This window comes from Pan paniscus, chromosome 5 (assembly GCF_029289425.2).
Source record: "Pan paniscus chromosome 5, NHGRI_mPanPan1-v2.0_pri, whole genome shotgun sequence".
Lineage (NCBI taxonomy): Eukaryota > Metazoa > Chordata > Mammalia > Primates > Hominidae > Pan > Pan paniscus.
In genome coordinates, this window is record NC_073254.2 from 75,412,165 (window position 1) to 75,425,674 (window position 13,510).

Below are 13,510 nucleotides of genomic sequence, written 5' to 3' on the forward strand. Positions count from 1 at the left end.
CTTGTACTTCTTGAAACATTTTGTCTCTAAGTACATATGTGTATTTTTCCATAGTCCATGTTATTTATTAAAGATCCATGACCCTCCCAAAAAGGAAGTTGCATTTGTTGAAATCATCATCAGCTACCATGCTAAAGTTTTACAATTATTTTTATGTTTTTTATTTGGTTGTTACAAAGTAGTTTTTCTATTATGGTTATATAATTGCAGAATTTCTTACTTGATAAAATATCTCATAGGAAAAAGATATTTTATAATATTACCAATAATAATTAAAATAATAATAGTAATACCAGCCAATATCTATGGAACCCTTAATGCAGCGGTCCCCAACCTTTTTGGCACCAGGGACCAGTTTCATGGAAGACAATTTTTCCATGGTTAAACCGGGGCTGGTGGGAGGGCACATTAGATAATCACGAGAAGCACGCAACCTAGATCCCTTGTATGCGGGGTTCACAATAGGGTTCACACCCCCATGAGAATCTAAGGCCACTGCTGATCTGACAGGAGGTGGAACTCAGGCAGTGATGCAAGTGATGGGGAGTGGCTGTAAATACAGATGAAGCTCCACTCACTCACCCACTGCTCACCTCCTGCTGTGAGGCCCAATTCCTAACGGGCCGCGGACTGGGTTGGGAACCCCTGCCTTAATGTATACCAGGCACAGCACTAAAATTTTTGAACGCATTAGCTCTTTTGATTGACATGACAGCAAGATACTATATGTATATTTCCCTGTCTATGAATAAAACTTAGAGAAGTTAAACAATCTGTGTGGGGTCACACTACTTATAGGGGATAGAACTTAGATTTAAATTCAAGCTGTCTAACTCATCTAAAGCTTGTTATCATAACTATGACTGTACTGTTCTATGATATTTGGTACTAAATTTGTGATAATGACAGCAGAGGTAATTGGCATTTTCCTGTTTATCTTCATAGCATGGTAAACAGGTAGGGACTCTAACTTGCCTTACATGCTGTAATTGATTAATGGAAGATCTGGAGCTAGAGCCCCAGTCTGTTGTGGGTCCTGTCCTCATTCTTCTATACCTAACTTTTGAAAGTATTATTCTTATTTAAAAGCTTTTTTTAAAACAAAACTCAAGGAGTAAACATCAAGAAAATAGCAACAACAAAATCTCATTAGTTTTATCACACTAGGAATCTCGCCAGATAAGCCATGTTTGGCAACACCAGGTTTATATGACTCACTCTCTCGGAGACTGCATTCTTTAATTTGGTTGCTCCGCTTGAGAGTTTTAATTTCCTATTGTTCTTTAATCATTTGTGGATGCTTTTAATTAAGAGGCCTCAGAATTTTCACAAGTGAGGTCTATTATCCAACCTCTTTTTATAAAAATAAGATATGAAAATTAGATTTAAACATTGAGTTTGTGGCATAATCACCAAAAAGTAAGGAGTGGTTTTTACTTCTCAAATCTGCTTTTGTAATATCTCTCCTATTGATTATTCCCTCAAGTATTGCCACTATTGCCAATTTTTAAAACTTGTTTTAGATTAATGAAGATTTTGGAAAGACATATATCTAAATCCCCTCACATATAAAAATAGTCTAACTTAAACCACACTTAAATCAACAAAATAAAAAGGCTGTTTGTATTCACTAGATCTCTCACTGTGGACTTTTAGATGTGAATATCCTCCTTCATTTATATTTTTTCTAATTTAATTTAAAAATAGAATCTATTTTTATTGTCAGGTTTCTGCCATCCTACCCCTCCCCCAAATAAAATCCTATGTTTATTTTCCCAAGGCCTCTGTGATCAAACTTACTTAAATGGAAGTTTTGAAAATAAACCAGTTAATTGATACCATTTGCAGCAGCACTATGATAGTTCCATATGGCTTTTTTGGTAATACCAGCTGCCTCATTATAAGCTGTCATTGCAAAACCTCTTGATTAAAACCCAAATATCCCATAGGTAAAACAATATTGCTTTCATTCCTTCAAAATCTACATTTGCAGTGGCAGAAATATGAGACCCATGTTTGTGTGAAGGTCATTGTGTGCAGAATGTGCTGATTCCAAGCAAATGTTTGAGAGAGATTTATTTAGTAGATGTTAAAAGCTGGCCTGCTTGAAACCTGTTTTCCTCTGTATTTTTAGGGTCAATGTTTAAAATAATTTTATACTGATAGTATATTCTTTACTTTCTGCATGTTCCATGTATAAATGAAAACACTAGGTCATGTGTAGATTAACCACAGAATTTTAATAGAAAATAATGTTTTCAGAGGTAGACCTCTTTGGACACTGAGTAACTGTGGGTACTTATTTTCCAAAGGGCTGAGCATAATTTTTCCCCACCATATAAATCTCTAGAGAAATCTTATTAAAACCTATCACATATTTTCCTGCAATCTTAAACAGGATATATGTGATACAATTAAACCCTTTTATAATAACTCAGGGTCATCATTATGAATATCAGTTAGAATGCTGGACTAGAAGCCACCATCATCTCACTTGGATCACTGCAATAGCTTCCTAACTCGTTTCCCAGCATCTACACATGCCCCATTCCAATTCTTTCTCCTCCACACAGCTGCTGGAGTGACCTTTAAAACAGAGAAATCTGGTCATTTCAGGAACCTGCTTTTTAAAACCTTCAATGGCTTCCTATTTCTCTTAAGATGAAATCTAAAATTTATAATGTATCCTCTAAAGGCCTCCACTCCACCCACCTTCCTCTAGACTCCTAAATTTGTTTCAGATCCTTTACAGGACTTTGGACCTGAAACACTAGGACCAAGCTAGTATGGTAGAATGCAAATGCTTCACAGAATTTTCCCATCTCAATACATAAAATAATGCACAAAACACAATTTTTTTAAATCATCAACCACAAAGAAAAACATCAGCAATAGTAACCAAAAAAGAAAACAGGCAAGGAAAGAAACAAAAGAGTCACAGTAGACAAAGTCATGAAAATGCTCACTTAATATTTCCAAACAGAGTAAAGGAAATAGCTGCTGACTTGAGAAGAAATAAGTGAAATGGAGGATTTAGATGTGGATACCTCTATTTCTCTATTCCTTTTCCTAATTTAATTTTAAAGTGAAGATTTCCATTCTGTTTAGTTTATACTCTTCCCCTTCCCCCCACATACAAAAAAAACCCCTAAGTTTATTTTCCTAAACAAGACAAAAGGAAACAGCCATATACACTTCCTTTAAAAATGAAAGTGAAAGAAACAGAACACAAAGAACTCATCCTAGAAGAAAATAGAATTCTATAAAAAGGAAACTTCATCATTTCATTTTGCTATCAAGCAACTTAGTAGATCACAAAGAGCTTCACAAAATGAGTTAAGGACAATTGCAGATCAAGAAAAAGGAGAAACAGCATCACAGAGCCATGGCACAAATCCTCACTTCAAGGCCCTTGGCACTGTTTTAGTGGTTAATAAAAAAAGATTAATTATCTCTGAAAAAAAGGCAGCAGCCCCAGTCAGGGGCTTATAGATAAAATCCCCATTTCCCTGGGATGGAGCACATGTGGGAAGGGGCAGCTGTGGGTGCAGCTTCAGCAGACTTAAACGTTCCTGCCTGCCAGCTCTAAAGAGAGCAGCAGATCTCCCAGCATAGCATTTGAGCTCTGTTAAGGGACTGCCTCCTCAAGTGGGTCCCTGACCACCATGTCTCCTGACTGGGAGACACCTCCCAGCAGGGGCCGACAGACACCTCATACAGGAGAGCTCCGGCTGGCATCTGGTGGGTGCCCCTCCGGGACGAAGCTTCCAGAGGAAGGAACAGGGCGCAATCTTTGCTGTTCTGCAGCCTCCACTGGTGATACATAGGCAAACAGGGTCTGGAGTGGACCTCCAACAAACTCCAGCAGACCTGCAGCAGAGGGGTCTAACTGTCAGAAGGAAAATTAACAAACAGAAAGGAATACCTTCAACATCAATAAAAAGGACATCTACTCAGAAACCCCATGCAAAGTTCACCAACATCAAAGACCAAAGGTAGATAAATCCACAAAGACTGGGAGAAACCAGCGCAAAAAGGCTGAAAATTCCAAAAACCAGAATATCTCTTCTCCTCCAAAGGATCACAACTCCTCACCAGCAAGGGAATAAAACTGGATGGAGAATGAGTTTGACAAATTGCCAGAAGTAGGCTTCAGAAGGTGGGTAATAACAAATTCCTCCGAGCTAAAGGAGCATGTTCTAACCCAATGCAAGGAAGCTAAGAACCATTGAAAAAAAGTTAGAGGAAATGCTAACTAGAATAACCAGTTTAGAGAACATAAATGACCTGATGGAACTGAATAACACTGCATGAGAACTTCATGAAGCATACACAAGTATCCATAGCCGAATTGATCAAGTGGAAGAACAGATATCAGAGATTGAAGATTAAGTTAATGAAATAAAGCAAGAAGACAAGATTAGAGAAAAAAGAATGAAAAGGAATGAACAAAGCCTCCAAGAAATATGGGACAATGTGAAAAGACCAAACCTAAGTTTGATTGGTGTACCTGAAAGTGACCGGGAGAATGGAACCAAGTTGGAAAACACTTCAGGATATAATCCAGGAGAACTTCCCCAACCTAGCAAGACAGGCCAACATTCAAATTCAGGAAATGCAGAGAACATCACAAAGATACTCCTCGAGAAGAACAACCCCGAGACACATAATTGTCAGATTCACCAAGGTTGAAATGAAGGAAAAAATGTTAAGGGCAGCCAGAGAGAAAGGTCAGGTTACCCACAAAGGGAAACCCATCAGACTAACAGCAGATCTCTTTGCAGAAACCCTACAAGCCAGAATAGAGTGGGAGCCAATATACAACATTCTTAAAGAAAAGAATTTTCAACCCAGAATTTCATGTGCAGCCAAACTAACCTTCATAAGCAAAGGAGAAATAAAATCCTTTACAGACAAGCAAATGCTGAGACATTTTGTCACCACTAGGCCTGCCTTACAAGAGCTCCTAATGGAGGCACTAAACATGGAAAGGAACAACTGGTACCAGCAACTGCAAAAACATATCAAATTCTAAAGACTATCGACACTATAAAGAAATTGCATCAACTAACGGGCAAAATAACTAGCTAGCATCATAAGGACAGGGTCAGATTGACACATAACAGTATTAACTTGAAATGTAAAGAGGCTAAATGCCCCAGTTAAAAGACACAGACTGGCAAATTGGATGAAGAGTCAAGACCCATCAGTGTGCTGTATTCAGGAGACCATCTCACAGGCAAAGACACACATAGGCTCAAAATAAAGGGATGGAGGAATATTTACCAAGCAAACAGGAAGCAAAAAAAAAAAAAAAAAAAAAAAAAGCAGGGATTGCAATCCTATTCTCTGATAAAACAGACTTAAAACCAACAAAGATCAAAAGAGAGAAGGGCATTACATAATGGTAAAGGGATCAATGCAAAAAGAAGAGCTAACTCTCCTAAATATATATACACCCAATACAGGAGTGCCCAGGTTCATAAAGCGAGTTCTTAGAGATGTACAAAGAGACGTACACTCAAGCACAATAATAGTGGGAGACTTTAACACCCCACTGTCAATATTAGATCAACGAGACAGAAGATTAACAAGGATATTCTGGACTTCAACTCAGCTCTGGGCCAAGTGGACCTAATAGACATCTACAGAACTCTCCACCCCAAATCAACAGAATATACATTCTTCTCAGCACCACATTGCACTTATTCTAAAATTGACCACATAATTAGAAGTAAAACACTCCTCAGCATATGCAAAAGAATGGAAATCTTAACAAACAGTCTCTCAGACCACAGTGCAATCAAATTAGAACTCAAGATTAAGAAACTCACTCAAAACCGCACAACTACATGGAAACTGAACAGTGTGCTCCTGAATTACTACAGGGTAAATAATAAAATTAAGGCAGAAATAAATAAGTTCTTGAAACCATTGAGAACAAAGACACAACGTACCAGAATCTCTGGGACATAGCTAAAGCAGTGTTTAGAGGGAAATATATAGCCCTAAATGCCCACAAGAGAAAGCAAGAAAGATCTAAAGTCGACACCCTAGCATCACAATTAAAAGAACTAGAGAAGCAAGAGCACACAAATTCAAAAGCTACCAGATGGCAAGAAATAACTAAGATCTGAGCAGAAATGAAGGAGATAGAGACACAGAAAAACCTTCAAAAAATCAATGAATCCAGAAGCTGGTTTTTTGAAAAGATCAAAAAAATAGACTGCTAGCCAGACTAACAAAGAAGAAAAGAGAGAAGAATCGAATAGATGCAATAAAAAATGATAAAGGCGATATCACCACTGATCCCACAGAAATACAAACTACATCAGAGAATACTCTAAACACCTCTACACAAATAAACTAGAAAGTTTAGAAGAAATGGATACATTTCTGGACACATACACCCTCCCAAGACTAAACCAGGAAGAAGTCAAATCCCTGAATAGACTAATAACAAGTTCTGAAATTGAGGCAGTAATAGCCTATCAACCAAAAAAAAGCCCAGAACCAGACAGATTCACAGACAAATTCCACCAGAGGTACAAAGCAGAGCTGGTACCATTCTTTCTGAAACGATTCTAAACAACAGAAAAAGAGGGAGTCCTCTCTAACTCATTTTATGAGGCCAGCATCATCCTGATTCTGAAACCTGGCAGAGACACAACAAAAAAAGAAAATTTCTGGCCAATATCCCTGGTGAACATCGATGCAAAAAATCCTCAATAAAATACTGGCAAACTGAATCCAGCAGCACATCAAAAAGCTTATCTACCATGATCAAGTCAGCTTCATCCCTGGGATGCAAGGCTGGTTCAACATACACAAATCAATAAACATAATCCAGTGCATAAACAGAACCAATGACAAAAACCACATGATTATCTCAATAGATACAGAAAAGGCCTTCAACAAAATTCAACATCCCTTCATGCTAAAAACTCTCAATAAACTAGGTATTGATGGCACATATCTCAAAATAGTAAGAGCTATTTTTTTTGACAAACCCACAGCCAATATCATACTGAATGGGCAAAAACTGGAAGCATTCCCTTTGAAAACCGGCACAAGACAAGGATGCCATCTCTCACCACTCCTATTCAACACAACATTGGAAGTTCTAGCCAGGGCAATCAGGCAAGAGAAAGAAACAAAAGGGTATTCAAATAGGAAGAGAGGGAGTCAAATTGTCTCTGTTTGCAGATGACATGATTCTACATTTAGAAAACCCCGTTATCTCAGCCCAAAAACTTCACAAGCTGATCAGCAACTTCAGCAAGTCTCAGGATACAAAATCTCTGTGCAAAATCACAAGCATTCCTATACACCACTTAATAGACAGAGACCCAAATCATGAGTGAACTTCCATTCACAACTGCTACAAAGAGAATAAAATACCTAGCAATACAACTTCCAAGGGATATGAAGGACCTCTTGAAGGAGAACTACAAACCACTGCTCAAGGAAATAAGAGAGGACACAAACAAATGGGAAAACATTCCATGCTCATGGATAGGAAGAATCAATATCGTGAAAATGGCTGTAATGCGCAAAGTAATTTACAGATTCAATGCTATGCCCATCAAGCTACCATTGACTTTCTACACAGAATTAGAAAAAAACTACTTTAAATTTCATATGGAACCAAAAAAGAGCCCACATAGCCAAGACAATCCTAAGCAAAAAAAAAAAAAAAAAAAAAAAAACAACGCTAGAGGCATCACGCTACCTAACTTCAAACTATGCTACAAGGCTACAGTAACCACAACAGCATGGTACTGGTACCAAAACAGATATATAGACCAATGGAACAGAACAGAGGCCCCAGAAATAATGCCACAGATCTATAACCTTCTGATTGTTGACAAACCTGACAAAAACAATCAATGGGGAAAAGATTCTCTATTTAATAAATAGTTTTGAGAAAACTGGCTAGCCATATGCAGAAAACTGAAACTGGACCCCTTCCTTACACCTTATACAAAAATTAACTCAAGTTGGATTAAAGACTTAAACGTAAGACCTAAAACCATAAAAACCCTAGAAGAAAACCTAGGCAAAACCAATCAGGACATAGGCATGGGCAAAGACTTCATGACTAAAACACCAAAAGCAACGGCAACAAAAGCCAAAATTGATAAATGAGATCTAATTAAACTAAAGAGCTTTTGCACAGCAAAAGAAACTATCATCAGAGTGAACAGGCAACCTACAGAATGGGAGAAAATTTTTGCAATCTATCCATCTGACAAAGGGCTAATATCCAGAATCTACAAAGAACTTAAACAAATTTAAAAGAAACAAACAATCCCATCAAAAAGTGGGCGAAGGATATGAACAGACACTTCGCAAAAGAAGACATTTATGTGGCCAACAAACATGAAAAAATGCTCATCATCACTGGTCATCAGAGAAATGCAAATCAAAACTGCAATGAGATACCATCTCATGCCAGTTAGAATGACAATCCTTAAAAAGTCAGGAAACAACAGATGCTGGAGAGGATGTGGAGAAATAGGAATGCTTTTCCACTGTTGGTGGGAGTGTAAATTAGTTCAACCATTGTGGAAGACAGTGTGGCAATTCCTCAAGGATCTAGAACCAGAAATATCATTTGACCCAGCAATCCCATTACTGGGTTGTACCCAAAGGATTATAAATCATGCTACTCTAAAGACACATGCACACGTATGTTTATTGTGGCACTATTCACAATAGCAAAGACTTGGAACCAACCCAAATGCCCACCAATGATAGACTGGGTAAAGAATATGTGGCACATATACACCATGGAATACTATGCAGCCATTAAAAAGGATGAGTTCATGTCCTTTGCAGGGACATGGAAGAAGCTGGAAACCATCATTCTCAGCAAACTAACACAAGAACAGAAACCAAACACTGCATGTTCTCACTCATAAGTGGGAGTTGAACAATGAGAACACATGGACACAGGGAGGGAAATATCACACACCAGGGCCTGTTTTGGGGGGGTGGGGTGCTAGGGGAGAGATGGCATTAGTAGAAGTCCCTAATGTAAATAACAGGTTGGTGGGTGCAGCAAACCACCATGGCATGTGTATACCTATGTAACCTGCATTTTCTGTACGTGGACTCCAGAACTTTAAGTATAATTTAAAAAATATTAATTAAAATGAGGATTCATTAATGATATGCACATACCTTAAATATTATATCTTAAAGTTAAGATATTTAAATGCCATTTATTAGTTAGGGCAGGGTCTTTTGAGTATCGTTTAGTGTTTGGAATTTGATTTTATCTTTCTTTTATAAACTATACCCATAATACAGCATCAGCAATTTCCAGTTTGTATTCCTTAAAGTAGAAAAGGAACTTGATATATGCAAAGCAATAGGATCTTTCTCCCTCTCCTTCTGTGACTCCCACCTTTTTTTTAAGTGACTTGCTTTTCTTGACTCTTTAAAAACATTTTATTTAGATTTCATAGAACAACTCTTTTTTTTACATTCATTTTTATTTACTTTTCCCATAGCAACCCTATGACCTAACACTGTTATCTCCATTTCATAGATGGAGAAACTCAGACTTTAAAAAGATTATCCTATTTTGTGCACATTGAAGTCTAATAAATGTATTGATAACTGACAACTTGAAGCGAGGTATAGAAAATGCCAAGATATTATTATAGCATAAGATACTAGGTTATTTTTGCATGAAATAATACAACTATGTTTTTATAATCTTTGTAGCCAAGTTTATCTCTAGAAATAAAATTTATAATGGAGATATCATTATCAGTATGATTTTGCATACAATCTCTTAAAACAGATTTCAGAGCAACTAATGATCTAGTCAGAAGGCCTGAATTTTAATTCAGACAAAACCAGTTACTAATTCTATGACCTTGAATAAACTGTCTATTCTCCTTAGGCCTCTGTACATGGAGGAGATTGAATTTAATGGATTCCCCAAGGTCTTTCTAATCTCTGATTTTCTGTTTACAAACTATTTTAGAAACTATAAAGCCTTCTGATTAAAATGTATTAGACAATAAACATACTTTTTGTGAAACACATTGCAAAATGCAAAATTATATTGGATTTCCCAGTTTTTAATGAGTTGGGTGAAAATTGAGTGTAATAAAAAAGTTCATAATAAAAAAATTCATAAATGATTCCATTGTTAATAAAAATTATAGATATAAAACATTTCAGAAACATTTTGAAATCAAGTAGCTAAGTTAAAAAAATAAAGCAAAGATAAAAATTTGTTCTTAATGATCTATAACTCTTAAAATCAGTCTGTATACTATCCATCTGTTACACACTGGAATTACTATAAAATTACCCTAACATATATTAACAACTAGCAAAAGAGAATCAGAGATTCCTAGGGTGCTTAAATAAGTATTACCAGAAAAGACTCATGTTTCTGTCTGTTGGTCTGTCCACCAGTAGGGTTCATTCTAGACCACAGCAGCAACCCCTTTTTCCCTGGCCAATTCATTTTAATCTACTATAAGATTATACATAGCTTTAATCACACCACGTCTCTTTTTAAGGGTTTTTGGTGACTCTGTTGCCTAGAGAATTAGGTCTTGACCACTTACCCTGATTTTCAAGGCTCTCTCAGGCTGGCCCCTGCCTGTCTTTCCAACCTCATTCCTTATTGTTTCCTTGTATGTGCCTTTCATAGTAGGCTATGTGAACTATTTAATATTTGCTTTCCCAGGACATTCCCTCTTTACCTTGCTCATGTGGTCCTGCTGCAAATATTGCCTTTCCCCTCATCATCCCAGCTTTTCACTCTCTCCATCTTTCCAGATGCAACTCAAATAGCACTCCTCTTACAAAGCCTTCCTTGATCTCCTTAGCCGAAATTTCTCTCTACTGTGGAGTGTAATAGGCCTTTATCTGTGACCCTCATCAGTTCTCCATTCTTGGTAGAGGTTCTTAAGTATATGACTTACTGGGTTGGAAATTTGAGTTAGTCAAATGTATTCCTGTATGCTGAATAGCGAATAGTTTATAACACAGTCTTTTATATAGTAAGGCTTTAATTAAATATGCAAAATTATCACTGGTATACACTATTTCTGGGTTCACTTCACCAAATATTTATTAGATACCTACAGTGTGCAAGTCACTTCAGTACGAAGGGTGAGACGTAAAACGATTAGTTAATACAAGACAGATGAACAAAAGAAATGGAATCACTTCTCAGTTTCCAAAAACTTGATAAATGAAAATACCACCCAAGAAACCAACAGTCACTCACTCAAGCAAAATGATATTTTTGTTGTCAACTCCAACTGCAGAAGGCGAGAAGGCAGGGATTTGAGACTGTGGAAAGTGAAACTGAATATAAGGAGAGATTACTAGAGTGCATAATTTGAAATGATACTCAATATTAAAGTTTAATGATAGTATTTGAGAAAAAATAACATAAGTTATGAACCAGGCATGTTTTTATTCGGTCATAGTGAAATTTACAAGAAGAGATTTTCTGTAAAAAGACCAAGGAAAGGCCAAGATTAGAATGAACAATTACATTGACTTAGGTTGCTTTTTCAGTTTATATCATACTAAATGAGTGCACATGCCAGACTTACAAGTCAGCTCTAAAACACAAGTGGTATCAGGGACCAGTATCAAAATGATCAAAAATGATTTTACGATCACTTAAAAACCCACAAATATTTATTGGCCTACAATGTGGTAGGCCTTTTGCTTGGAACCGGGGATACAATAATAAATCACACAGGTCCCTAACCTGTGCCTCACTAACATACAATGTCATTCACACACATACACACACACACACACACACACAGGTTTGTATTCCAAACGTATTTTTATAGTTTTCTAATTTTTTGTTTTGACGTAATTGTCAAGCAGAATTGGTAATGTTTTGGGTATTGCCAGAATTGAGGGCTTGGTGTAGATGGGAGGTGGCAGGTGGGAGTTGGGGGCTGGGGAGGTGAGAGAAAGGTATCTAGTATGCCCCAAGGATGAATGGTGGTACCAGTCACTGAGAGCAAAGGATGGGGAGAGGGGAAAGGATACGTTTCCTGTTGGGTTTGAGCTGCCTTTGAGCCATCTTAGATGTTGAGTAGGTGTTGGATATGGGACTGAAACTAGATAGGGAACTGGAGCCAAACACAGAGGCTCAGACTAGAAATATAAATGTGGGAGCCATTTAGGTTTGGGTAGTGGTTGAAGCTCTCTTTGAATGAAATGGTGTAAGTAGCTGATTAAGTGTTAGAATGCAAACAGCTAGAATCCATGTTTCAGGTATTAAGTTTTAAACAAGTACTAAAACAGCTTTTGAAACTCATATATTTATAGCTTTGCCATGTATTAATGCAATATAAATTTCATTCCTTTACAGGTGGATGATTGTGGCTTTTCTTTGAATCATCCTAATCAGTTCTTTTGTGAGAGCCAACGTATTCTAAATGGTGGTAAAGACATAAAGAAGGAACCTATCCAACCAGAAACTCCTCAACCCAAACCAAGTGTCCAGAAAACCAAGGATGCATCATCTGCTCTGGCCTCTTTAAATTCCTCTCTGGAAATGGATATGGAAGGACTAGAGGATTACTTTAGTGAAGATTCTTAGGCAGTTTTGTAACCCTTTTTCCTCAATAGCCTGTTTCCTGTTTTTAAGATTTTGCCTTTGTTGTTGAAAAGGGTTGCACTCTGTCACCAAGGCTTAGTGTAGTGACACAATTACAGCTGATTGCAGCCTTGACCTTCCCAGCTCAAGTGATCCTCCTACCTCAGCCTCCCAAGTAGTTGGGACCACAGGTGTGCACCCCATATCCAGCTATTTTTTTTCAATTTTTTTTGTAGAGGGGGGGTCTCCCTATGTTGCCTAGGCAGATCTCAGACTGCTGGGCTCAAGCGATCCTCACACCTCAGCCTCCCAGAGTGCTGGGATTACAGTTGTGAGCCACTGTGCCTGGCCTTTCTTTTTTTAACCTTTTTGTTTAACTTCTCTCTTCACTGCATCCCAATCCATCTACAGGCATGCACACTTATTAGGAAAGCAGGTTTGAGGTAACGAGACTTTCACTATATTTTGCTTTGACAGAAGGAAAGAGGAAGAGTTTCTATTAAAATCTGTCACTTGAGTGATGTCATTCAAGTCCTATTTTAGGCGATAAAAACACCTTTGGGGACTGGTTAAAGTCCCCCAGAAACTACAATAAAGAACAACTTTTGTTTTAACTCTTAATCACTTTGTAATTTTGACTCAATCCTTTTCTGGGCCATTTTTGTTAATAAATATCAAAGTGTACATGACAGTGTCTGCGTATAATTGGGAGAGTCTTATGTCGTAACAGATTGGATATTCAGTTTTAAAGTGGTAATTTGGATTATCCAACACACTGCTGATCACTAATGAAGATTTTAAACTTTTCTTTAACTTTTTTTAAGAGTTGACCTATTTGTGGTTATTCTACATCAGGCACCAGACTCTCCTGAGTGAACTGTGACTTGGGAATTAAAATAAAGTATA

General features: G+C 37.3%; 1 pseudogene; it reads left to right on the top strand.

Annotated features, from left to right (window-relative positions):
* The window catches only part of LOC117978426 (DNA primase large subunit-like), a 281,293-nt pseudogene extending 268,068 nt beyond the window's left edge, over positions 1 to 13,225 (top strand).
* Positions 13,226 to 13,510: the final 285 nt, after the last annotated feature.